Below are 27176 nucleotides of genomic sequence, written 5' to 3'. Positions count from 1 at the left end.
CAGTGGCAGCAGCGTACCAGATGGTGATGGAGGCTGTGAGGATGGACTCAATGATGGCTGTGTAGAAGTGCACCATCATTGTTTTTGGCAGGTTGAATTTCTTCAGTTGCCGCAGGAAGTACATCCTCTGTTGTGCTTTCTTGACGAGGGAGCTGATGTTCAGCTCCCACTTGAGGTCCTGGGAGATGGTAGTTCCCAGGAAGCGGAAAGACTCCACAGTGTCAATTGTGGAACCACAGAGGGTGATGGGGGCAGGTGGGGCTGGGTTCTTCCTGAAGTCCACAACCATCTCCACTGTCTTTAGAGCGTTGAGCTCTAGATTGTTTTGCTTGCACCAGGTCACCAGGTGGTCAGCCTCCCACCTGTAGGCGGACTCGTCTCCATCAGAGATGAGTCCGATGAGGGAGGTGTCGTCCGCAAACTTCAGAAGCTTGACGGACTGGTGACCGGAGGTGCAGCTGTTGGTGTACAGGGAGAAGAGCAGAGGGGAAAGAACGCAGCCCTGGGGGGATCCGGTAATCCAATCATTGGCAAATTATCAAAGATGTTTATCAATATTAATAAAGTTATGAATATGGTTATTGTGCGTGTTAAAATCCACCAAGTAGGCAAGGACAGGATTTAAAAGTTAACAAGTATTTATTTAAGTAAAATCATAAGAGTATACGTGTACACGGAGTCTGAGTTGAGCAGGCACTCAGGCTTCTCTCATCAGACTGAATTCCCTGGCTTATACATGAATTCATACAGCAGTCTCTAGGAGCATTTTGATTAGTTTATTAGAAGTTGGAGGAGTGCCGTGGTTTAGAGTTAGCCTCCCCTGGTTGGTGCACAGACTAGTCCCAGCCTCCTGGCACACTCCCTCTTCATCAGTTGCTAGGCAGACTGTAACTATGCTGGCGGTCAGAGAGAACAATGCGCTGTTGTCTGTCACAGATTGAGGAGTAACTTCATGGTCAAACTGATATCAAACGGATCTTAACTTTGTTGCTGCACTCTTGTTTCTCTCTGACCACCACCATCAGTGCTGCTTTCTGCACGTACAGCTGTATCCTTTCCTCATTTTGCATGACTAAGCTCTCAGTACTTTTCCATTAAACACACAATATTATTCAACTATAATTTGTATTCTCATAAAGCACAGCCAGCTTGACTGATTATATTTATTTCTAACATTATTCATAACTTTATCAAATCAACAAACAATCAAAACGGGGCACCACCCTGAAACTTCAGGGGCCAATATTGACCTGTGAAATAGTCTCATTAATAATACAGATCTTAACTTGGTTAATCTATCTGGTATCCTCTAAAGGAACAAAGGGAAGGGTGAATCTGAGCTCTACCTGTGTTCAACCAGCCATTATTACAATACGTACACAAATAATCACAGACAACTGCTAATTAAAGTATAGTAGAATTTATTAACTTCAAAATGATCACTGGCCAATCAACAATCCTTTGATCAATTAAATAAATCAATATACATTTCTTTAAGTACAACAAAACAAACTGGCATGTCTCTGTGAGACACTGTGTGTGTGTGTGTGTGTGTGTGTGTGTGTGTGTGAGTGTGTGTGAGTGTGTGTGTGTGTGTGTGTGTGTGTGTGTGTGTGTGTGTGTGTGTGTGTGTGAGTGAATGTGAGTGTGTGTGTAAGTAGGAGGGGGAGGGGGGGGCGAAACCCGGGGGTTGCTTGGTTACGCCCAGATTAGCTATTAGCTCATTGAAGCTAGGCTAGGTTTTAGCTGCGCAAAAGCTAGTTATCCCCCAAGATGGCGGCAGTGGGCTGCGTTGCAGGCTCCACGTGGCTAGGCTAGCCAGTTAGCTCTCAAACTACCGTGTGGTTGACACAAAGGGACACACACTCAGGAGCGCAGTTGTTGGGCGGTGTGCGCTCTGCAGCTATGTGACTCGCTGTTGGCCAGCTGTTAACCTTAGCACGTGTGTGTAGCTATATGTTCATATATATGTGTGTGTGTGTGTGAGAGAGAGGTTAGAGAAAGAGGAAAGAAAGAGATAAATACTTAGATCTTGATTATAACCACTCCGATGTACAGTACCTAAAACTCCTCAGCAGGTGGAGAAGCAGAAAGTAGCATTTACAGCCTGAACAAGCTACATATTCAACACAACATATCAACAGTATCGTGATCAAATGATACATTCACAGAAATAGATTTGACTCAGCGGTCACAATCATAGATTAATAAATCAAATGCGCACCAGTAGTGCTTATTAATCAGATCACATTAATGTCATAACACGATTGCAGCATTAGCAGTTATTACATTGATAAAACACACCCTTTTCTAACCTGCCCAGAACACTATGAAGCCTCTTACTTTGGGTGTGCAGTTCGTTGTTTCTGTCCATAGATTTCCACAGAAAAAAACAACGAGTCTGTGTGCTCGTCAGCGGCACGGAGAAACTAGCTGGTCAGCCGGGAACCAGCCAGAGTCGACTTTGAAGATTTCCTTCTAGAGAACGTGTTGTTCTCTCTGCAGCGCTGAAACACGCCGTGTGTTTCCAGGATCCAGTAGTGTTCGTCAGAACACCGAGAAATAATCCACTTTGTCCAGAAAGGAGAAGTTTTAGCACAAGCGCTTGGCGTGCTCCCTGCAGCAACGGGGTTGTGGTGGAAGACGATGAAAGAGGTGTGGTCAAAGGTTTTATAGGCTAAGGCCCCATGCTGTGTTCAGGGGCTGTTAAGTGACTGGGGATTCAGAGATATGAGATGTGAACTACAAGTTTGTAGTTTTTAGAGTTATGACCACTTTGACCACTCCTTCGTGGTCATTCGGCCATTTTGTGATCTTTTCCTTGGGGTGACCTGTAGGAGTTTGGTGAGAAGGGCTGTGGAGTTTACATGTAGGCCCCGACTTCTTTGTCTCTGAGCACATGTTGGCTGAAAACCCTTTGCTTGAAAAGATAATGTTTAACCCACTCCTGGATGGTTCCAACACTAGGGTGTGTGTGTGTGTGTGTGTGTGTGTGTGTGTGTGTGTGTGTGTGTGTGTGTGTGGATGTTCCACTAATCCCCAAATGAAAACATATTTTTTTGATAGTTCAGTCAGTGAACATCTGAAGAAAGAATAAACAAATTGTGAAATATATATATAACTTTCCATGAGTAATTCTAGAGAGATTAATCCACGATTGAACAGCTATTTAGTCATCTTTCTGGATGAAAATACATATTCTGCTGTTTCTGATGCAGACCAGTGGCAGAGCCAAGATGGAGGCTGACTGATGGCTCTATTGACCAATCACATGCAGTCTTATCAGAGGAAAGAGTGTTTGCTCAGCCAATAAGATAAGCCAAGTGGGAGGGAATTGTATTGAATGTTGGAGGACGAGTCCAGAGAGGCCAGGAGGCCCCTAGAGGCCCCTAGAGGCCTGGAGGACCCTAGAGGACCCTGGAGGCCCCTGGACAACCCAGGAGGCCCCTGGAGGCCCCTGGAGGACCCAGGAGGCACCTAGAGGCCCCTAGAGGCCAGGAGTCCCCTGGTGGCCCCTGGAGGCCAGGATGCAGTTTGATTGGTTTCTCTCATCATGTGATTTCAGAGAAACGACTCAGAGGCTGATCAGACAGACTGAGAGAGGACGAGTGGACACGAGGACTCAGAGCTCAGAGCTGCTGTACCTGCATCAACTAACAGGTAAGAACCTCTAAACCTTAATACACACACACAGACACACACACACACACACACACACACACACACACACACACACACACACATATTTATTAACTCTCTGGCTCTTTACTTTCTGTTATCACAGCTGTGAATAATGTTCTCTGGAGACTTTATTGTAGCTTTCTTCAGGTTATAATTTGCTTTTTGCTTGTCAGAAGTTCCTGTTGTCTTATGTTGATATTTGAAAGTGTCTTCTCTTTCCTTTAAGGAGTCATGTAAGATCACATGAATTTGTCTTTGCAGGATTATTAAGTTAACGCTAGCTTTCCTCTCTCTGTATGAACCAGGATCACATGGTACTACAAATTTGGCGTTACCGGGGTAACTTCAGGTTCAACCCAGGGTTTTCTGTACCACGAAGGTGGATCACCTGTTACCGGGTTTAATCGCCGTGGTAACTTATGCTGAACACCTAACCTGGTCGGGAGCTGGTTAAGTTGGAGATCAGAGATCAACTGGTGTAAAAGCACCGCCTACTGACCAACCAATACTCCACTGATAACGGCTTCACCGTTCTTAGAAGATCAGCCAACAGCAGCAGAACATAGCAACCGTTGCTAAGCTCAGAATGACCCAACTGCCAATCAGTGCTGAGAAATTTCGCTACCCGCCAGAGGCCAGAAGTGAGAAAAGCAAAAAAGAATTCAAACAAAAAGTATTGAAGCACAGACCAGAGCATCTATTTGCAGACTGTTACCAAAATGGTGATGTGAGTAATCTCATCTTTTTCACCGAACTGCGAAGTGCGTGGCACTCAGCCATCTGCTCACACTACCAGTCAGTCGAAAGAGAAGAGCTCTGCAATGGGTGGAAATTCAGAATTAAAGATAACGAAGGTCCTGACACTGTCGCCATCACAGTCAACATCTACACAAATGGGACAGTTATGGTACAAGGTGACCTAAGACGGTTTGAGGAAGACTTTCAGACTTTAAAAGAAAAAGCACATCAAGCTCCATCAAGCGGCACCACATCTGAAGCTCCAGAAAGAGAAAATGACCCTACCAGTTCAGATCAAGCTCAGACGCAAAACACAATGACCCTCCTTACAGAACAGTTTACACAACTGGAAATAGAGCTAAAAAGTGCTCAACAAGAAAGAGACCATCTGAAGAATGAACTGGCCGGCCTGACAGAAGAAGTAAGAGAAATAAAGATAGAAAGAGAGAGCGAGAGAAAGAGAGAGAGAAAGACACCATCTGAAGAATGAACTGGCTGGCCTGACAGAAGAAGTAAGAGAACTTCAGAGAGAGAGAGAGAGAGAGAGAGAGAGAGAGAGAGAGAGAGAGAGGGAGAGAGAGAGAGAGAGAGGGAGGGAGACAGAGAAGGCAGAGCTGAACATGCTGACAGAGAGACTGCAGAGGAGAGAGAGAGAAGTTGACAACCTTCAGGAGCAGCTAGGCCTCCACCTCACCCACTGCACCCAGCCACCTGAGAAAGCCACAGTATGTCCTCCACAACTTACCACTCCCCCACCAATCCAAACTGCATCCTCATCACCCCACCCTAATGGCAGAGTAAGAGGAGACTCTTTCAGTCGATACACCCACAGTTCTTCACTTGGCAGCAGTACTGTTGATTATTTTATCTCTGCCCTTGACATTTCTAATATCAATACATTCACAGTCAATCCCCTTGCTCTTCTGTCTGACCATAGTAAAATAACAATCTATCTGAGTAGAGGAAATCTCAAACACAAAGAACTAGATTCTAATAATCTACAAACCTCCACCCAGTCCTACAAACGGACTGCAAGCAGCCCTGATCTCTGCAGAAAGACAATGGACAGTCCACAAATCCAATCACTCTTGATGATTTTCTTTGTATATCCTTTCCTTAAAGAGAAGAAGAAGTGTGAATTTAGCTATTAATAACATAAATGCCATTTTTGACAAGGCAGCAAATTTAAAGAGGAAAAGAAAAACAAAAAATATTAGGGGTGAAAAATGGTTTGATAATGATTGTAAAAATCTAAGGACAGAACTAAGAAATGTATCCAATCAGAAACACAGGGATCCAAATAACCAAACTGTACGCCTTCTTTATGGAGAAACACTAAAAGAATACAAACATTTATTAAGAACAAAAAGGGAACAGCATGACCAAATAATAACCTAATCGAAGAATCAATACAGTCCAATCAATTCTGGGAAAATTGGCATAAACTAAACACAACAACTAAGGAGGAATTAGCAATCCAAAATGGGGATATTTGGACCCCTCATTTTACTAACCTTTACGGCAAAATAACAAATAACCCAGGCCAACAGGACATACAGAGGAAATTAAAACTCCTTGAATCAGCAATTAAAGACTACCAGAACCCCATTGACACGCTGATTACAGAACAAGACCTAACAGACTAAATGAAAAAGGTTAAACTCCGAAGGACTGTGATGCTGACTCCATTTTAAATGAAATGATCAAATACACAGATAATAAAATTAAATTGGTCATTCTAAAAGTTTTCAATATTATCCTAAATTCAGGTATTTCCCAGCTAGTTGGAACCAAGGACTGATAACCCCAATCCACAAAAATGGAGACAAGTTTGACCCAAATAACTACAGAGGAATCTGTGTGACCAGTAACCTGACAAAACTATTCTGCAGTATTATTAATAGCAGAATTTCACAATTCATTAGTGATCACAATATCCTGAGCAAAAGTCAAATAGGATTTCTCCCAAAATATGGAACTTCAGACACATCACTGACATTAATAAATATCCATATCTAGCTGTTAAACATGATGTTTCCTCATCTTGTTAATCAGTTTGTTCAGAGGATGTTACAGAACTGAACTCAGACACAAATATTCTGCTCAACTTTCACACTTCAGCCATGAAATCTAATGGACTTTTATTTGATGTATATTATAATCAATATATGAGATTATATATGATATACCCTGGTGTCTTCATGTGTATTCATGCCTAATGACTACTTATAATATTTCAGAAGACCCTGACCATGTGGAAACATGTTGATCATTTCATGTTGTACTTTTAGTTTTTATTTTGAGTGATTCAATGTATTTACAGTATATATTGGGACCAGAGGGTAGTGTGAGTGGTGACTGGTAGCTGGAGAGGTACCAGTCATCCTCCTGGAAACTACCTAACTGATCGCTGGGCTGTGTATGATAATCCATATCAATACATGTCTATATGTTACATTACATTCTGTTGTTCATCATGAAGTCACACCCTGACTGATGCAGTTTTCTGTCAAATATTAATAAAATGTCTGCTTGAAATGAGTTTTCTCAGAGAGTCTTCACTGGATCATCAGCAGCTTTTGGAGTCTGTTGAACTTTCTGCTCAACTTTCTTCAATAAATGACTATTTATCTTTGTTATACTATTTTGTTTTATAGACTTAGTCCTTGCCTCACTAGAAACATCATATATATTCACATACATACATAAATAGAGGTTACACTAAAATTAAACATCTGAATCTGTTGATGTGTTAAAACATTGAATGTGAATCAGTCTAATAAAGTTGAGGTCAAACCCAATCAAACTTGTGATGTTTAGTATTTGATATCAAACATTGTTGATATCAATAATTGGAGGACGTAGAGACCGAAACTCACCACCTTTTGGTCATGTTTCCTTTCATGTTTCAGTTGGACCTCAAGACATGATCAGCCAATCAGAAAACACTCCTATTATTATTATTATAAATACAGAAGATAATCAGTTTGGGAGTCTGATAACTGATGATGTGAAACTAAGTTTATTATCCAATCAGAAAGAGGATCTGAACATTTTTTATTTGGGGACTCCTTTTGTCTCAGTGAGTTTCTCTGGTTCTATTTAGTATTTTATTGGTTGTTATGCTGATTATGTTTCATAGTTTTGAACTGGGTTGTTATTAAAAAGTGTCCTGAAGTCAATAAAGTTTAGATTTGAAGGAGAAGATCAACCAGCAGTGATGTTTCCTGTTGACCAGCAGGTGGTGAAAGAAACTAACTGGAGCTGAAACAGCCACTGGAGCTGGAAATTATACATCCTTTATAGTTTACATAGTTTAATAACATGGAAATATCATCACTGTCAAATATCAATCTAAGCAGCTGTTAATAAACTGTCATATCATCTACCTCATAAAGAAACCGCTTACATTAATCATCCCATATTTATTCCAGCAGCCTTTGCACTCGGCACTATTGTCTTACTCTTAACAAAGTCCATTGTTGTTTTTGGTTAATATATATATAGTTATATTTATATCTTTATATTATTTATTATTATATATATAGTATTGTCTAACTCTTGATGCTTGTGTTGTCTTCAGGTTGAATTTGACCCGTTTTCTAAATATCTATATCAGAAATCTGGGTTTCTCTTTAATGACGTAGTTTTAATTACCCCAAAATAACACGTATGATTCTTTGCAAGCACATAAAAAAATCGGATCTCTACTTTCATTGAATTTTGGGTGTTTTATTCAATGTTTGGAAACAGTATCCTGACTGAACGTTGATATATATATATATATATATATATATATATATATATATATATATATATATATATACATACTGGTTTGGACAAACCAAAGGACACAGAAGGGGATGGCAACATGGCAGCTCATGGTATGTCTGGATTGTCAGCCTCAGGATTTAACAGTCCTTCACCTTTGGCCTGGCCTTTTCTCCACCAGGAAGGACCGGCCCTCCAGAATGGTAACAAAGAACAAAACATGATGATTAATATGTTGATTACAAATCAAATGAACAGCGTTTAGGCTACTTTAGTGAGCATGAATTGTTTGGGGTGTGGCTGACTGTAAAGTTAACCTGTGTACTAAACAGAATAGGGGACATTGTGGACAATATTACACTGAGGGTGTGTCCGCTAAAGGCGCCGAAAGCACAGAAGTACAGCCTCTAAGCCTAAAGTCATGCAGAACTCCCCAATAAAACTACACAAATTGAAATAAGCCTTCAGGACGAGCAACATGATGATATTTTAAAGAATAAAGTAATGGTAGGGGCTGCTGTTTGATTCAGCAACTATTTTGTGGGTACATGTGGACTTATTTCGGTAAAAATGTAACTTAAATGACTAGTTAACAACCCATTCATCACCAGTCATCTTTAGCTATGTTAAATGGCCATTTTTCCAATGGAGTTCGGCGGCCATGAAACTCCAACTATCAAACTAAACATCGCTAATCAGATATGAAACAGTATTCTGTTACTAAAGTGTTTTCAGAAACTTTTAGTGTACGGTTTAGCTGTAAAATGAGAAAGTTTGTGCCATGTTAAGCTTCCTCCCCTCCTGCTAACGTTACGTTAAGTGCTAACTGCTGTGGACGGACATTACCACACTAAAATTAACAGATGTATGCACGTGTGTTCAGGTAAGTTACCTTCACATTTGCAAGTTGCAACAAAACAGTGAAACAACAGAGAGAAGTTACGTTACCTGCCCGGGAAGACGAGCTCCACACACAGGAAGTAAAGCCAACGGAAGTGTGGCAAGTGCTGTCCGAAATATAAGATGCTCTTCCAGCAATAACTCCCAATACTTCTCTTTATGGAACCTTAACATTAAACCCAATGTACTTATTTACGCAATTTCATAAAGACATACTGAGGATATATCAACACGCAAAGGACGTAGGAACCATGATAGCAGAAATGCTAACCCGCATCCTTCAAAACAAAAGATTGACTTCAATACATATGAATTCTTCCAAAATGTATAATGCTGTGTTCATATTAGAGCGCAACAAAATCACACTAGGGTACTACATTAATATATAGCCTTGCCAACAGAAGCCAACTTTGTGTTGCTGCTGAGTCTCTTTTTCTGTGATAACTAATTTTATATTGTAATATACCACTACATGCGTTACATTACATTACATTACATGTCATTTAGCTGACGCTTTTATCCAAAGCGACTTACAATTAACGTTCTTCTTAGTAGCCCAGTGATAACAAAAGAAGTTTTCTTACCTTAGTCAACCTGTTAAATTTTGCAAGATGAGCAATGTGGAAGAAGACAAACATTCACTGTCTGTTCTTCACTTTAGGCCTTCTTCATCAGCTGAGGAAGGAACACACACACACACACACACACACATGCATACACAGACACATAACAAATATCCTGATGCATGAATTATGAAAGCCTGAGTAAAGATTTTTTTTAATGTGTTTTTACTCTTCTTAGTGCATGAAAAAAACAAATATTCACTTTTTTTCAGGAATATTTTTTTTTAGAAAGTTACAGGCATGTCCACTACACTGGACTACATAACAACAGCAAAAGTATAAACTTAATGGAAGAATAAATCAAATTGAGTTCATCATAAATCCATGACCAATTTTATGCTTTTAAAAGGACTTAACCTTCACACACTTTAACATTCTATAGCCCTATTGCAGTAGCAGTGGCAGCATAAACGGTCCTGTCCTGTTAGTAGTGTTGGAACCATCCAGGAGTGGGTTAAACATTGTCTTTTCAAGCAAAGGGTTTTCAGCCAACATGTGCTCAGAGACAAAGAAGTCGGGGCCTACATGTAAATTCCACAGGTCACCCCAAGGAAAAGATCACAAAATGGCCGAATGACCACGAAGGAGTGGCCAAAGTGGTCATAACTCTAAGAACTACAAACTTGTAGTTCACACCTTTTCAGAGATCTCTGAATCCCCATTTGCTTAACGGCCCCTGAACGCCAAGCGCTTGTGCTAAAACTTCTACTTTCTGGACAAAGTGGATTATTTCTCGGTGTTCTGACGAACACTACTGGATCCTGGAAACACACGGCGTGTTTCAGCGCTGCAGAGAGAACAACACGTTCTCTAGAAGGAAACCGGACACGGTTTCTTCAAAGTCGACTCTAGCAGCTAGACTCGTTGGGTTTTTCTGCACACCCAAAGTAAGAGGCTTCATAGTGTTCTGGGTAGATTAGAACAGGGTGTGTTTTATTAATTAGTAATTTGCTATCGTTGCTATTTTGTGTTACCATTAATGTGATCTGATTAATAATGTGCTACTGATGTACGGTTGATTATTAATCTGATGGTGACCGCTGTGTCCCATTATTTTGCTGTGAATGTAGCATTTTTTTTTATACTCTTTATTAATCCTCAATGGGGAAATTACAATTTACACTGTGTAGTTATTACACACTGCTTACAGGCCTGAAATACACACACACATGCTCAGGTCCTTTTTACACGCACTAATGGAGAGATGTCAGAGTGAGTGGGCTGCGACTGCCGAACAGGCGCCCTGAGCAGTTTGGGGGGGTTCGGTGCCTTGCTCAAGAGCACCTTGGCAGTGCCCAGGAGGTGAACTGGCACCTCTCCAGCTCCATATTTCCGTCCGTACGGGGACTTGAACCAGCGACCCTCCGGTTCCCAAGCTACTGCTGAGCTACTGCCATCCCAAATTTGATCACGATACTTGTTGATGATGTGTTGATTAATGTAGCTTGGGTAAACTGTAAATGCTACATTGCTAGCTTCTTCCACGGAGTTTAGGTACTGTACACCGGAGTGGTTATAATGAACATCCCCTCAGTCAGACGAAATTCTCAGAGTGCCCTAATTTCACGTTAGTCCAGACATGAGTGACTGAGAGGAATGGTCATTATCAATAATTAAGATCTAAATGTGTCTCTTTCCTTTCCTCTATCACTAACACACACATGCACACACACATGTGTGTGTCTCTTTGTCAATCACATGCTAGCTAATGGAGCTAACTGACTAGCTTAGTCACGTGGCGCTGCAACGCAGCCCACTGCCGCCCTCTTGGGCTAAATAGCTTTTGTGCAGCTAACACCTAGCTTAGCTTCAATGAGCTAACGGCTAATCTAGGACGTAGCCTAGCAACCCCCGGGTTTCGTCCCCCCCCCCCCCCCCTCGCACTCTCTCTCTCTCTCACACAGATCACATCACGTGCTGGTTTTGTTTTGGCTTTGTTTGTTGTACTTAAAAGAAACGTATATTGGTTTTTTAAGGTGAGACACAGCAGGCAAAAACATCATTTTTTTTCCCACTGGTCAATTTTGAGATTTTGGGATATTTGTCTTCAATAACATGTCTTCTTTCAGACTTGTGGTGAAAAAAAGTAAAAAGTACACATTTAGGTCTTTATTTTACTCCACTTTGTCTGTTTGCATCGGTAGATTTCTCCTAAATTCAACAAAAGTTGGCGTTCTAAATCATCGCGCTGCTCCGCGATCGCTGTCTGCACCCTGTCATCACATATACCGTTGGAAAGCTCTCTTTCTCCTGTCCAATGCTGTCGGATCCAAATATGGTCATTTCCTTTTTATCAGCAACCAATCGTTAAAATAAAAGGGGGGATTTAACTCTAAATGCGCAATCTCATTGGCTGATGCCAATTTCTGACAACGTGATTCGGTCGAAAATCACCTCAGAGAAGACGATAACAGTTGTCATTAGCAAGAAGACACAGGGGATCACAAACTAAGACAGCAGATGATGAATGCCTTCACATAGTACGTCGATGTTTAAACTGTCGTTCAGAAAACAGGAGTGTTCAGACAGCGGAGGTAATCAGACTCTCTCTCTCTCTCTCTCTCTCTCTCTCTCTCTCTCTCTCTCTCTCTCTCTCTCTCTCTCTCTCTCTCTCTCTCTCTCTCTCCAACCAAGCAGTTTACAGAAATTCATAGCCTACATGTCATATATTAAATATGTAGGTGTCACATATATACTATTCTAATATAATTGCTATACAAAACTAAACAAATCTGTAATTTTGGGATCCTAAGTGGTGTGAGTCCCTCAGGCTGTAGCAGGCAGATCCATATGTAGCTGTCAGTGGAGCTGCTGTCACCTCTCCTAGGAGAACTTCTTTTCTGGTGTTAACTTTTTTGGGCTATTTTTCCAAGGTGTCAATCTCTTAGTGAAGATAGTTTTTCCCAGTGGAGGAGGAAGTGTATCTCTGTCTGTCCCAGTAGGTGGTCACTGAGCCTGTATTTAGTCAGGATCCGTCTCTACTTCGTTTCTTTGACGGTGTGCAGATACTCTGTCAAATAACAATTTAGTCTACTTTGATTGCTTTCTCCAATGTTGTAAATATTGGTCTTTTGAATGATTCATAAGAAGCTCACCCCTGTGTATTTCCAGATGTCCAGTGACAGTGCAGCATGGAGGCACCCAGAATGCCAACGCATGCCTCAACTTGGTTATATGGGCCCGATGTCCAAAAACAGTCTTTGTGGGGAAAAGCAGGGTTGAGGCTGCAGCCGGTATGGCTATTTCTACATTCAATGAGGGTGCCTCTGCCATGCTGGCTGTGATGGAGAAATTGCGGCTTCAGAGCACAGCCTGTCAATGCAATGAAGGATGACGACATGGTTAGGCTCTCAAAAGCCAATAGCGTCCATTCCACCAGCTCATAGCGGAGCCGTAAAAGTGTAAGCACAGCCAAAAAAGTGAAAAGACACCAGCAGGAGATGGAGGAGGGCCCTACATATGGTGCAGGCATGGATATGTAGACTGTAAATTAACTTGGGGGAACTAGGCTGTGTAATGGTTGTGTTCTGTCAGTTCGTAGTTTGTGATGTAATGGTCTTCAGTTGAAGGCCATGTTGATGTGTTGTTTTGGATGTTATCATCAGTGATGGATGAAGCAATAATGAGTTTTGGATGTTAAACAGTGTGATACATGGATCTTACTTGGACCTAAAGGGATATGTGTCTGTAATTCATGGCTTTCAATAGAAATTAGTGGAATTTTGCTATAAAAATCTTTAAAGCTCGTTTTCTCAAAATGACTTTTCTCTCATACTCCAAGTCTGAAATCTCCACTTCAGTAGCACCTTTATACACCAAACTTTCCAGTTTTGTACCTAGTTATATTATGAAGACATTAACAGAGGGATTTGTAAATATATTATTCCTAGCCTGATTTATATAACATTTTGTTCCAAAAAACATGGCCAAAATCGATTTTTTTAAGGCTATATAAAGAATTTTGAACCTGGCTTTATCCAATACTCAGACTTCGTTTTTTTAAATACATGCAAATTAGCGCATATTTAATTAGATAATGCCTAATTTGCATATTTAAACATTAAATTACAGAAAACTTGTAATACAATTATTTTTCATATTAATGTAAGTAATCAACTGGGAGAGTTTCATGGTGATATCTGCTAGTTAAAAACGTTACCCTATTCACCTGTAGTGTCTTGCCTTAATTGATCAAAGAATTATCAATTGGCCATTGATGATTTTAAAGTTAAATAAATTCTACTATAGTTTAATTAGCAGTTGTCTGTGATTATTTGTGTACTTATTGTAATAAGCTGGTTAAACAGGTCGTTGCTTGGATTCACCCTTCCTTTTGTTCCTTTATAGAATACCAGATAGTTGACCAAGTTAAGATCTGTATTTTAAAGGAATACCACCTAATTTTACAGTTTGGTTATTGGCCCCTGAAGTTCCAGGGTGGTGCCCCGTTTTGATTGTTTGTTGCTTTGATAAAGTTATTCATAACCATATTCCTAACTTTATTAATATTGATAAAACATCTTTGATAATTTGCCAATAATTGGATCTGTACACCTACGAGTACCCAACAGTAGTGTCCTGAGGAGTGTCCTGGGACAGTCAGACACTGTCCTGTGAAACCCAGACATTTTCCTGTGACTCCATGACTGTCCCAGAAAAGTCAGACACTGTCCTTTACACTGTCCTATACACTGTCCTGTTACTCCCAGACACTGTCCTCTGACTCCCATGACTGTCCCCGGACAGTCAGACACTGTCCTGTATACTGTCCTGTGACACCCATACACTGTCCTGTGACTCCCATGACTGTCCCGGGACAGTCAGACACTGTCCTGTACACTGTCCTGTGACTCCCATGACTGTCTTGGGACAGTCAGACACTGTCCTTTAAATATACACAAAATGCACTGAATTGCAACCAAGATAGTCATAATAAAAGATGAATCAACCACATGACTATCCATCCATCTCGTCCGCGTATCGGGTCGCGGGGGGAGCAGCTCCAGCAGGGGACCCCAAACTTCCGTTTCCCGAGCCCCATTAACCAGCTCCAACTAGGGGATCCTGAGGCGTTCCCAGGCCAGGTTGAAGATATAATCCCTCCACCTAGTCCTGGGTCTTCCCCGAGGCCTCCTCCCAGCTGGACGTGCCTGGAACACCTCCGTAGGGACGCGCCCAGGGGGCATCCTTACCAGATGCCCGAACCAACTCAACTGGCTTTCGACGCGAAGGAGCAGCGGCTCTACTCTGAACTCCTCATGGATGACGGCGGAGACACCAGCCACCCTCCTGAGGAAACCCATTTCGGCAGCTTGTACCCTGGATCTCGTTCTTTTCGGTCACTTCCTCTCTGGGAACCATCACCTTAGCTTTGTGCTCCTGGAAGGGTCTCCCAAGGCAAAGTGGTCTCAGGTGAGGGGCCAGACAAAGAATAGTTCAAAAACCCTATGAAAAAACAAGGAAGGGATAGAGTGACCCTGCCCAGAGGAAGCCCGGGGCCCCCGTCTGAAGCCAGGCCCAGATGGAGGGCCCAGATGGAGGGCCCGTCAGCGAGCGCCTGGTGGCCGGTTTTGCCATGGAACCCGGTCGGGCACAGCCCGAAAAAGCTACGTGGCCCCTCTCTCTCCATCCCATGGGCCCACCACCTGTGGGAGGAACCGCTGGGGTCGGGTGCGCTGCCACATGGGTGGCAGTGAAGGTCAGGGGCCTCGACGAACCAGACCCGGGCAGCAAACGCTGGCTCTGGGGACGTGGAATGTCATCTCTCTGTGGGGGAAGGAGCCGTAACTGGTGCGGGAGGTGGAGCACTACCAGTTAGATCTGGTGGGGCTTACCTCTACGCGCAGTCTCAGTTCTGGAACCATACTCCTGGATAGGGGTTGGACTCTTTTCTTCTTCGGAGTTGCCCAGGGTGTGAGGTGCCCGGCGGGTGTGGGGATACTCACAAGCCCCCAGCTGAGCGCTGCTACATTGGAGTTCATCCCGGTGGACGAGAGGGTCGCCTCCCTACACCTGCGGGTTGTGGGGGGTGGGGAAACTCTGACTGTTGTTTGTGTGTATGCACCAAACAAGAGCTCGGAGTATTCGGCCTTCTTGGAGACCTTGAATGGAGTCCTGTATGGGGCTCCAGTGGGGGACTCCATAGTTCTGCTGGGGGACTTCAACGCGCACGTGGGCAATGATGACACATGGAAAGGCATGATTGGGAGGAACGGCCTCCCTGATCTAAACCAGAGTGGTTGTTTGTTGTTGGACTTCTGTGCTAGTCATGGATTGTCTATAACAAACACCATTTTCAAACATAGGGATGCTCATAAGTGTACTTGGTACCAGAGCACCCTAGGCTGAAGGTCAAAGATCAATTTTATAATTGTTTCATCTGATCTGAGGCCGTATGTTCTGGACACTCGGGTGAAGAGAGGGGTGGAGCTGTCAACCAATCACCATCTGACCTCCTCGACCTGAGTGCAGCCTTTGACACCATCTGTCACACCACCCTCCTCAACAGGCTATCTTCCATTGGCATGACCCACACCCCGTTAGAATGGTTCACATCTTACCTCTCTGGACGCACTCAATTCATTCAACTCAAGTCTTTTAAATCCATTCCCTCCTCCGTCACTTCAGGTGTGCCCCAGGGCTCTGTCCTGGGGCCCTTACTCTTCATCATTTACCTCCTTCCCCTCGGCATTATCTTCCGCAAATTTAACATTTACTTCCACTGTTATGCTGATGACACCCAGCTCTACCTCTCCACCAAACCCTCGTCCACTCTCCCCCCCACCTCCCTTACTAATTGCATCTCTGAAATAAAAACCTAGTTTACCCAAAACTTCCTGAAATTAAACAGTAATAAAACCGAGGTTCTCCTCATTGGCACCAAATCCACTCTATCCAAAACCGACAGTTTTTTTCTAACTATTGATAACTCCCCCGTTTCACCCACCCCCCAGGTTAAGAGTCTGGGTGTCATCCTTGACAGCACACTATCCTTTCAACCCCACATCAATAACATTACCCGGTCTGCCTACTTCCACCTACGAAACATCAATCGCCTCCGCCTCTCCCTTACCCCCACACCGCCGCCATTCTTGTCCACAGTCTCGTCACTTCCCGTCTGGATTACTGCAACTCTCTCCTCTTCGGCCTCCCTCACAAATCCCTCCATAAACTTCAACTGGTCCAGAATTCAGCTGCCCGCATCATAACTCGAACCCCCTTCATCCATCACATCACTCCTGTCCTCCAACAGCTCCACTGGCTCCCGGTCCAGTTCCATATCCAATTCAAAATCCTCCTGTTTGCATTCAAGGCCGTTCACAACTTCACCCCGCCATATTTGTCTGATCTCCTCCAGCGTCCCTCAGATCCTCTTCCTCCATACACCTGTCTGTCCCCTCCGCCCGTCTCACCACCATGGGGAGCAGAGCATTCAGCCGCTCTGCTCCCCGTCTCTGGAATTCATTACCACCCCAACTCAGAAACATTGATCCATTCCCACATTTCAAATTGCAACTCAAAACACATCTGTTTAAAACTGTCTATTCCACTTGATGTCAATTGCTCTGCCTCTTTCTATTGTTTTATTGCTGTTGTATTTTTAAATTTTTTTTTTTTTTTGCTGCTTTAATGTCTTTTATAACCCTGTACGGTGTCCTTGAGTGCCGAGAAATCGCCTCTAAATAAAATGTATTATTATTATTATTATTATTATTATTATTATTATTATTATTATTATTATTATTATCTGGTGGTGAGTTGGGTCAGAGGGTGGGGGAAGACTCTGGACAGACCTGGTAAGCCCAAATGGGTAGTGTGGGTAAATTGGGTCTAGAAGAGGCTCCTGTCTGACAGACTTTCAACTCACACCTCCGGTGGAGCTTTTCGTGCATCCCTGTGGAGGCTGGGGGCATTGAACCTGAGTGGACAATGTTCAAAGTTTCCATTGCTGAAGCTGTGGCAGCGAGCTGTGGTCTTAGGGTCTTAGGTGCCTCAAGGGGCGGTAACCCACCACACCGTGGTGGACACCGGTGGTCAGGGAAGCCGTCCGACTGAAGGAGTCTTTCCGGGATATGTTATCCCAGAGGACTCCGGAGGCAGTTGCAAGGTACCGAAGGGCATGAAGAACTGCAGCCTCTGCCGTGAAAGAGGCAAAGCAGCGGGTGTGGGAGAAGTTCAGAGAAGACATGGAGAAGGACTTTCAGTCGGCACCAAGGTGCTTCTGGAAAACCGTTCTCCACTTCAGGAGGGGGAAAGAGGGAACCATCCAAGCTGTGTTGAGTAAGGATGGGACGCTGTTGACCATGCACGTGCAGAGGGGGGGCTATGGGTGCTTGAGCACCTGCCCCTTTTGCCCATCAAGGCCAAAGCGCCCTTTTTTTGTCCAGATTTTTTTTTTTTCTCTTTTTTCTTTGACGATGGCCCACAAGTGGTCCATTTAAGAATAATATTTAACAATAACAATTAGCTAGATAAAACGACCTAAATCATTATATCACATGATGACCAGGCTTCCTGCCAGGCGCGCCACTTAGATACAAGTGAGTCCATGCCATCCGTCGGCGGCACGGCCAGCAAGAGCGAGAGAAAGTTGAAGTGCAGGTAAGTGTGCTTTTGAAGTGAATGAGAATGCATGCATGCACATTTGGTTTGTTATAGAGGCCTCTAGCCGCTGCCGCTACATAAGGAGTCCTCCAGGATTAAAACAGCCAGCAGGCAGCTAACTTTGTAGTAGTCACATTTCGCGGTAACTGCACGAGCTGCCACGGCCACAATTACTCATCGTGTGATAGCCTCATAGTGCCCCGTTTCATTCTCTGATACACAAGAAAAGACAGCAGCAGTTCTCTGTTGATTAACAGATGTGTGTGTGTGTGCGTGTGTGTGTGTGTGTGTGTGTGTGTGTGTGTGTGTGTGTGTGTGCAGCAGCAGCAGTTATCTGTAGGTTAACAGGTGTGTGTGTGGGTGGCAGCAGTTTTCTGTAGGTTAACAGAAGTGTGTGTGTGTGTGTGTGTGTGTGTGTGTGTGTGTGTGTGTGTGTGTGTGTGTGTGTGTGTGTGTGTGTGTGTGTGTGTGTGTCTGCTTTCTGCCTCTCAACCAGCAGCCCACTTAAAAGAACATGTCACTTCTTTGGGAGATTAGCTTAGGTTATTTGTAGTCTGCGGTGTAGGTTGGTGGTCTATACATTTTGACTTAATAAAGGACATCCTTATATTTTGAGAAAATAATCTGAAACATGCTGCATACCTTTGCAAATCCCTTTCTGATTCAAAGCCTACTAGCCCACTGCTACAGAAATCTGATAGTCAGCTCAGGTTGCAGTTATAGGCTACAATTAAACTGTTTCTGGTTTGATATCTCGTTATCTTGTATTTGTGTGAATGTAGTCTAATGTAAGGCTCTATATTTCATTTTGAGGTGTACAGTATTGTGGATTTAGTATTACGTAACATTTCATATTGCACTTTCTATATACAGTTTAAATACTGTATGTAAGATTACATTTTGCTTGGACAACAGTTGCATTTTTTGGATATATTTGTGTGAATGTAGTCTAAGGCTCCATATTTCCTTTTGAGGTGTACAGTATTGTGGATTTAGTATTATGTTAAAATGTAAAATATACAGTTTTTGAAATAAAGTTGACATACTGTATATAGTTAGCAAATCTTGTTCTATATGCCCTTTTTTGAATTTGAGCCCCTGCCCCTCAAAAGGTCTCTGCACGGCCCTGCTGTTGACCTCAACTGAGGAGGTGATAGGGCGGTGGAAGGAGGACTTTGAGGAACTCCAGGAAATCCAGCTAATACTACCCTCTATGGTAGAGGCAGAGCTGGAGGATGATGGGGGATTGTCGGCAATTTCCCTGGTGGAAGTTGCTGAGGTAGTCAAACAACTCCACAGTGGCAAAGCCCCAGGGATTGATGAGATCCGTCCGCTTAAAGCTCTGGGTGTGGAGGGGTTGTCTTGGTTGACACGTCTCTTCAGCATTGCGTGGAAGTCTGGGACGGTGCCTAAGGAGTGGCAGACTGGGGTGGTGGTTCCCCTTTTCAAAAAAGGGGACCAGAGGGTGTGTGCCAATAACAGGGGTATCACACTTCTCAGCCTCCCCGGTAAAGTCTACTCCAATGTGCTGGAAAGGAGGGTTCGGCCAATAGTTGAACCTCGGGTTGAAGAGGAACAATGCGGATGCCGTCCTGGTCGTGGAACAATGGATCAGATCTTCACTCTCGCAAGGATCCTGGAGGGAGCCTGGGACTATGCCCAACTGGTCTACATGGGCTTTGTGGATCTAGAGAAGGCGTATGACCGGGTCCCCCGGGAGATACTGTGGGCTGATAGGCAATTCCACCATAGAAACTATTGCATTTAGGAGAAAATGACTTTTAAATAGCTGTCCACTGTAGTGATCGCTATGCACCAGAGGGATATAGCATCTCCTTGTGCTTTTTCCCCTTCTCCTGTGTGCCTGTCTGTCTCTCCTCTGTCTGTGTATGTAGGTCAAGGGTGTGGCCATTCTTCACCTGTCCACTGCTCATGAAGCACAGCTGCATGTTAGGGATAATTACTGTAGAGAACAGTCATCATTAAAGAATGGCTGTTGCTGGGCCAAATAACACATACACAGTACATAGTGAAGCATGTATACACACACCCAAAGCATTGACAGTTAAGGGTGGGGAGGCAGTCAGACTGGTCTGAACCAGCTGAGGTAGGAAAACACACACACACACACACACACACACACACACACACACACACACACACACACACACACACACACACACACACACACACACACACACACACACACACACACACACACACACACACACACACACACACACACACCAAAGATGAATGGTAACGAAGTAGAACTACTTCACTACTGTAAGTACTAAAAGGCATACACATACACGATGACCTAAACTGAGCACAGCTATGCTCGTCGCAAGTGCAATGATAATAAATTATTATTTTTTTGTCTTAAATCCACCAGCCATTTCCATATTATACCAACATTTGCAGCATCCTGAGCCTTTTTGGTGTTGTACGTTCCTGTCCTTGTATTACAGCTACATCCAAAGGAATTGTGAGTGTCGTTTAGGCTAAACATTTGAAATAATATAAACAATATGCTATTCATTTTTGACTGCTGTCTGTAATAACTACATAAGACAATGTTTGTACTTTTACTTGACTAGTAAATTTTAAAAGAAACTTCTTGCAATACTTAAGTATAGAAAATGTTGAATACTTTAGTACTTCCACTTAAGTGTGGTGCATAAAGAGCACTTCAACTTCTACTCAAGTCATTTTTTTCATAGAGCACTTGTACATTTACTCAAGTCTGGTTCTCTAGTAATTTATATATGTCTGACACAGACACAGACACACACGCAAACAGACAGACAGACAGACACACACACACAAAAATATTGCATTTCAAGAAACCAGATCATTCTAACATTTAAAACTAATGGTTAAAACAGAAATAATATATTAAGCAATCCACAAAACACAAGACATTAAATAAAACATACCATCACTGTGAGGGCCCTATCTTGCACCCAGCGCAATTGACTTTGTACACTGACGAATATATCATTCCTATTTTGCACCCAACGCACAGTGGACTTTTCCCCTCCAAAGACACACGTCGGGAAATTAGGGAATGTATTTGCACTCCCGGGGGCAGTTCAGCATAAAGAGGAGGCGTGTTCAGGCGCAAACGCTCCCTGGTGCTATTTTGCAGTTTCAGAAAACAATTTCCCCACAGACCAGGAAAAACCTAGTCTAAAGTCAGTGGCGCGTTATTCTGATGCTATTTTAGGGGTGCATGCTTGGCCATAATGCAGCGTGTGCACAACGGGCATACACTTTGCTTCTCTCATCTACACGGACCCAGCAGTTCCCATTTTTGCAAACAATACATAATTACAAGGAAAAATATTACTGAAAATGCGTTTCAGGTGTTTGGATAGGTCAGGAGGCACTTTACAGTACAGTACTCAAAAAGTCACAGCATTCTTTGTGGCTTGTTGTGTTTTACACAACATTTCCATGAATCATGGATGTGTTGATGACATAAATGAGGAAATATTAGAGGACTTAAGGAGACGTGATGTTGAACTACGGCGGGATTGGACACTCCGGCGGGATCTGGTCCGGGGGTGGCAATGCGCGATGTGCTCCTGGTGGAGCGGGTGGACGGAGATGGAGTGGGGGGAGGAGGAAAGGGCACAACAGGAGCAAGTGGTGCTTTTGGAGGCCCACACTCCATGGCTGCATCAATCCTCTCCAGACTTGAGGAGATGCACTCGAGAGGCCGCAGCAACATTGCCACCCAGTCAAGATGGGCATTTATTACTTTGCCGCATCCCGGACAGCTCCCTCTCCAGCCCTGAGGAGAACATCAGTCTCCTTGGCTGTGAACTGCTCCTGGTGTGCGTCAGGCAAATCCGCCATTATAATAGCAATCCACCATGAAACAAGCGCACCTGCTCTTAAAGGGAATGTGAGATGACGCTCTGATTGGTTTATTGCATGTTACGCCCAAACCACACCTAGATACTTCAGACCAACCCATTTCAGATTTGCGTCGGGCGCAAGACTCATTTATCCCGCCAGTATCATGGCAACAGCGCCTGAGATCCGCCGACAAAGCTACTTGCGTTTCACATTTGATACTTGTGTTTCAGATCGTTAAAGTAGGGCCCTGAATGTTAATGTTATGAGATGTTATAAAGTGGAAAAGGTCTTTCTCTTTCAGATGATTAGATTAAAACTTTTTCCTACCCATGGTGATTTATAATGTTATAATGCTCCACTTCTTTCTTTATATGCTCACAACAAACCAAATCAAGCATGTCATGCATTTGCATTGGTGTTTTGCTTGCTAATATTTTGCATGAGCTCACAGAACAGACTTGTAGTGTTAATGAAACTTACTTTAACCGCTTACATCTTAGGATAACATAACCTGATAACATATTCTATTGAAGGTGTGGCCGTTCAACCTTTGCTTCACTCCTCTGCGGCTTTGTTCTTTACAGCAGAAATATTTAATCAGGAAACAGTTCAGAGAATCAGAACAAATGGAAAAGTTTTGTGTAATCAGCACCAACCGGTCAGACTGTCCATCTCCTAATACTATCTTACATTGTGTACTTGTCACACGGTTGTGTGAGGTCCTTTGTTACCAGCAAAACAAGGCGTTTCCACTGTTAAAAAAACAAAACAACTTGGGTTCCAGAGAGTGATTCCTTTAAGGTATTTATTTAAAATCAAACCGGTTACTTCTGCACATCAATAAAAAAACCTCTCCTCTCGCAGGCCAAATCAGGTATTCTCTTTCTTTGTCCTCCTTTTCCCTCCTCTGCTCCTGTTTCGCATCCACCTTTAACAAGCATATCATTAGATCCTGTGGCCAATCATGAGCTGTGGGGGGGGGGGTCGAGGCAATCACAGTTGCGTCTCATAATCCTAATTCCAAGTCCAACAAAAAATTTGAAAAACACAACAAATACATGCATAACCCATGCAAATAATAACTGTTAAAGGACAATTCCCGCGCAAAACGAACCTAGAGGTTAATAACAGATGTGTACCTACTCTGTCGTTCTCTGGGACATGTTTTCATGCTAATCAAATGTGTTTGTAGGCAGCACGGGGGCTCAGTGGTTAGCACTGTGGCTTCACAGCAAGAAGGTTCTGGATTCAAATCCAGGTCGTTCTGGGCCTTTGTGTGTGGAGTTTGCATGTTCTCCGCGTGGGTTTCCTCCGGGTGCTCCGGTTTCCTCCAACCATAAAGACATGCATGCTAGGTAACTAGGACTACAGTTAAAAATTAGCCGACTGGCTAACACTGGCGTATTTACAGAAATGTTGATTAATGTGCATTGTCCTAATCAAATAAATAAATCTTGAAACAAGCTAGCACGGACCGCTGATCAGGGGTCCGTGCTAGCTTGATTCAAGATTTATTTAAAAAGGCTCACAATATCACCAAACGTAAACGTCTAGATGTTAACCAAAGCATTGAGAACTTTGTAAGTGGACAGACTATGGGAAACTGGTGGTGTGCCTGCAGACATTGTGAAGCTAAGGCCACCGATGTAAAACATAACCAATGTAAAATTTGTCTAGTGTACTTACTGTCCATCTGGTCCCTTCGGTCTGGGTCGCCGTCTCCAATTTATTTTTAGGTTAACATTTAAGGAACCTCATTATGCTACCGTTGACGTTTGGTGATATTTTGAGTCCTTTTAGTAGTATAAATAGCAATTTGTTTTTACTTTCCCTGTGGCCGAATACTAGCTTTGTAAGCTAATCAGCGGTCCGTGCTAGCTTGTTTCAAGCTACAAACACATTGGATTAGCATGAAAACATGTCCCAGAGAACAATTGAGTGGGTACACATCTGTTATTAACCCCTAGGTTCGTTTTGCACCTGAATTGTCCTTTAAACATGCAACACATCTACTAATAAAACCAAATTAAAAATACACACTGCTGAAACTCAAACTGGGCAATTAACTAAAACATGCAACTTTGGGAACAAAAAAAATCAAAAGCTGCCTACAGTCACATCAACAAAATACTTTTCTGTTTTTCACTGACAGGAAATTATTTGAGATGTGGACATCAAGTGACTTTGAAAAAATGTCCTTTGTCCATATTTTTGGTTTTAGGCCACTGGTTCAGTGTCTGAATTCCTGCCTAAATAACTTTACTGGTCATCAGAGCTATGGAAAACCTACTCAGAATGAAAATGTAGCCAATAAATACACTTCCTTAAAAAAGACTCAACCTGAAAGTGCGCCAACACTGGGTCTGAGGATGAAAAGACTCCAATCCAAAATGTGAACGCCACGGTGGAAAAGACATGCAGTAAATGCCCACAAATTTAATGTTAAGTAATTAAAATGAAGTCCAAAAAAATGTTCCAATAAGGCATTGTGTAGTCAACGGGGCGATAGTGGAGGAAGCTTTTATTATTGTGTCATTTATGTTCCCAGCCTGCAAGAAAATGTAAATTAATTTGAGCCAGATTCCGAGTGCAGCAGGTACATTTTTATACTACAATCAAAGTCCAATAATAAACAATCAAATCCTACTTATATCTCTGTGGGCCCTCTTCATACGAAGACCCTGTATACTCAGTTCCCTTTTCCCACCTGTCTGATGACTTGGTACATCCCAGGTAGGAGAAGGTATATGCTACCAATATCCCATTTTTACACTAATACCACTAATGAAAACATACATATTGTACAAATTTTGCATCTATCTTTTTAGCTGTTTTATAGACTATTAAGAGATGGCACAAGTTGCTAATGATGGCTACTTTCTAATTTGCCAGAAGAAGTTGTTGAAAAACTGGAAATGGACCAACTCCAAAAAAATCCAGTTTCTTGTGTTCTTTCATCCATCCATCCATCCATCTTCGTCCGCTTATCCGGTATCGGGTCGTGGGGGTAGCAGCTCCAGCAGGGGACCCCAATCTTCCCTTTCCCGAGCCACATTAACCAGCTCCGACTGGGGGATCCCGAGGCGTTCCCATGCCAGGTTGGAGATATACTAAATCCTCCACCTAGTCCTGGGTCTTCCCCGAGGCCTCCTCCCAGCTGGATGTGCCTGGAACACCTCTCTAGGGAGGCGCCCAGGGGGCATCCTTACCAGATGCCCGAACCACCTCAACTGGCTCCTTTCGACGCGAAGGAGCAGCGGCTCTACTCCGAGCTCCTCACGGATGACTGAGCTTCTCACCCTATCTCTAAGGGAGACGCCAGCCACCCTCCTGAGGAAACCCAGTTCGGCCGCTTGTACCCTGGATCTCGTTCTTTCGGTCATGACCCAGCCTTCATGACCATAGGTGAGGGTAGGAACGAAAACTGACCGGTAGATTGAGAGCTTTGCCTTCTGGCTCAGCTGTCTTTTCGTCACAACGGTGCGATAAATTGAATGTAATACCGCAAACTCGCAAATAAGACCCCAACGTACTTGAACTCCTTCACTTGGGGTAAGGACTCATTCCTTACCTGGAGAAGGCACTCCATCGGTTTCCTGCTGAGAACCATGGCCTCCAATTTAGAGGTGCTGATCCTCATCCCAGCCGCTTCACACTCGGCTGCGAACCGATCCAGTGAGTGCTGAAGGTCACAGGCCGACGATGCCATCAGGACCACATCATCCGCAAAAAGCAGCGATGAGATCCCCAGCTCACCAAACTGCAACTGCTCTCCACCCTGACTACGCTTCGATATCCTGTCCATAAATACTACAAACAGGATTGGTGACAAAGCGCAGCCCTGGCGGAGGCCAACCCTCACCTGAAACGAGTCCGACTTACTGCCGAGAACCCGGAAACAGCTCTCGCTTTGGTCGTACAGAGATTGGATGGCCCTGAGAAGGGACCCCCTCACCCCATACTCCCGCAGCACCTCCCACAGTATCTCCCGGGGGACCCGGTCATACGCCTTCTCCAGATCCACAAAGCACATGTAGGTTGGGCATACTCCCAGGCTCCCTCCAGGATCCTTGCGAGAGTATAGATCTGGGCCGTTGTTCCACGACCAGGACGGAATCCGCATTGTTCCTCTTCAACCTGAGGTTCGACTATCAACCGAACCCTCCTTTCCAGCATCTTGGAGTAGACTTTACCGGGGAGGCTGAGAAGAGTGATACCCCTGTAATTGGCACACACCCTCTGTCCCCCTTTTTGAAAAGGGGAACCACCGCCCCGGTCTGCCACTCTTTAGGCACCGTCCCCGACTTCCACGCAATGTTGAAGAGGCGTGTCAACCAAGATAACCCCTCCACACCCAGAGCTTTAAGCATTTCTGGATGGATCTCATCAATCCCTGGGGCTTTGCCACTGTGGAGTTGTTCATCTACCTCAGCAACTTCCACCAGGGAAATTGACGACAATCCGCCATCATCCTCCAGCTCTGCCTCTACCATAGAGGGTGTATTAATCAGATTTAGGAGTTCCTCAAAGTGCTCCTTCCACCGCCCTATTACCTCCTCAGTTGAGGTCAACAGTGTCCCATCCTTACTTGACACAGCTTGGATGGTTCCCTGTTTCCCCCTCCTGAGGTGGCGAACGGTTTTCCAGAAGCACGTTGGTGCTGACCGAAAGTCCTTCTCCATGTCTTCTGCGAATTTCTCAAACACCCGCTGCTTTGCCTCTTTCACGGCAGAGGCTGCAGCACTTCGGGCGCTGCTGTACCTTGCAACTGCCTCCGGTGTCCTCTGGGATAACATATCCCGGAAAGACTCCTTCGTCAGTCGGACGGCTTCCCTGACCACCGGTGTCCACCACGGTATTCGTGGGTTACTGCCCCTTGAGGCACCTAAGACCCTAAGACCACAGCTCCCTGCCTCAGCTTCAGCAATGGAAACTTTGAACATTGTCCACTCGGGATCAATGCCCCCAGCCTCCACAGGGATGTACAAAAAG

The 27176-nt window shown here is 43.8% G+C and overlaps 1 protein-coding gene and 2 long non-coding RNA genes across 4 annotated transcripts in view; 1 reads left to right on the top strand and 2 right to left on the bottom strand.

Annotated features, from left to right (window-relative positions):
* Window positions 1-27176, top strand: part of LOC116066775 — a 197521-nt gene that overhangs the window by 47498 nt on the left and 122847 nt on the right. The window lies entirely within an intron of this gene.
* On the bottom strand, window positions 820-16655 carry LOC116066784. Its single transcript, XR_004895122.1, has 3 exons — window positions 16643-16655; window positions 6054-6061; window positions 820-1169 (listed from the first exon to the last, which is right to left on the bottom strand). It is a non-coding gene; the product is annotated as an uncharacterized LOC116066784 (long non-coding RNA).
* On the bottom strand, window positions 6092-6536 carry LOC116041354. Its single transcript, XR_004102929.1, has 3 exons — window positions 6406-6536; window positions 6285-6291; window positions 6092-6102 (listed from the first exon to the last, which is right to left on the bottom strand). It is a non-coding gene; the product is annotated as an uncharacterized LOC116041354 (long non-coding RNA).

The sequence above is a fragment of the Sander lucioperca genome, chromosome 14 (genome assembly GCF_008315115.2).
Source record: "Sander lucioperca isolate FBNREF2018 chromosome 14, SLUC_FBN_1.2, whole genome shotgun sequence".
Classification (NCBI taxonomy): domain Eukaryota; kingdom Metazoa; phylum Chordata; class Actinopteri; order Perciformes; family Percidae; genus Sander; species Sander lucioperca.
This window is presented reverse-complemented; position numbering and strand designations above follow the sequence as displayed.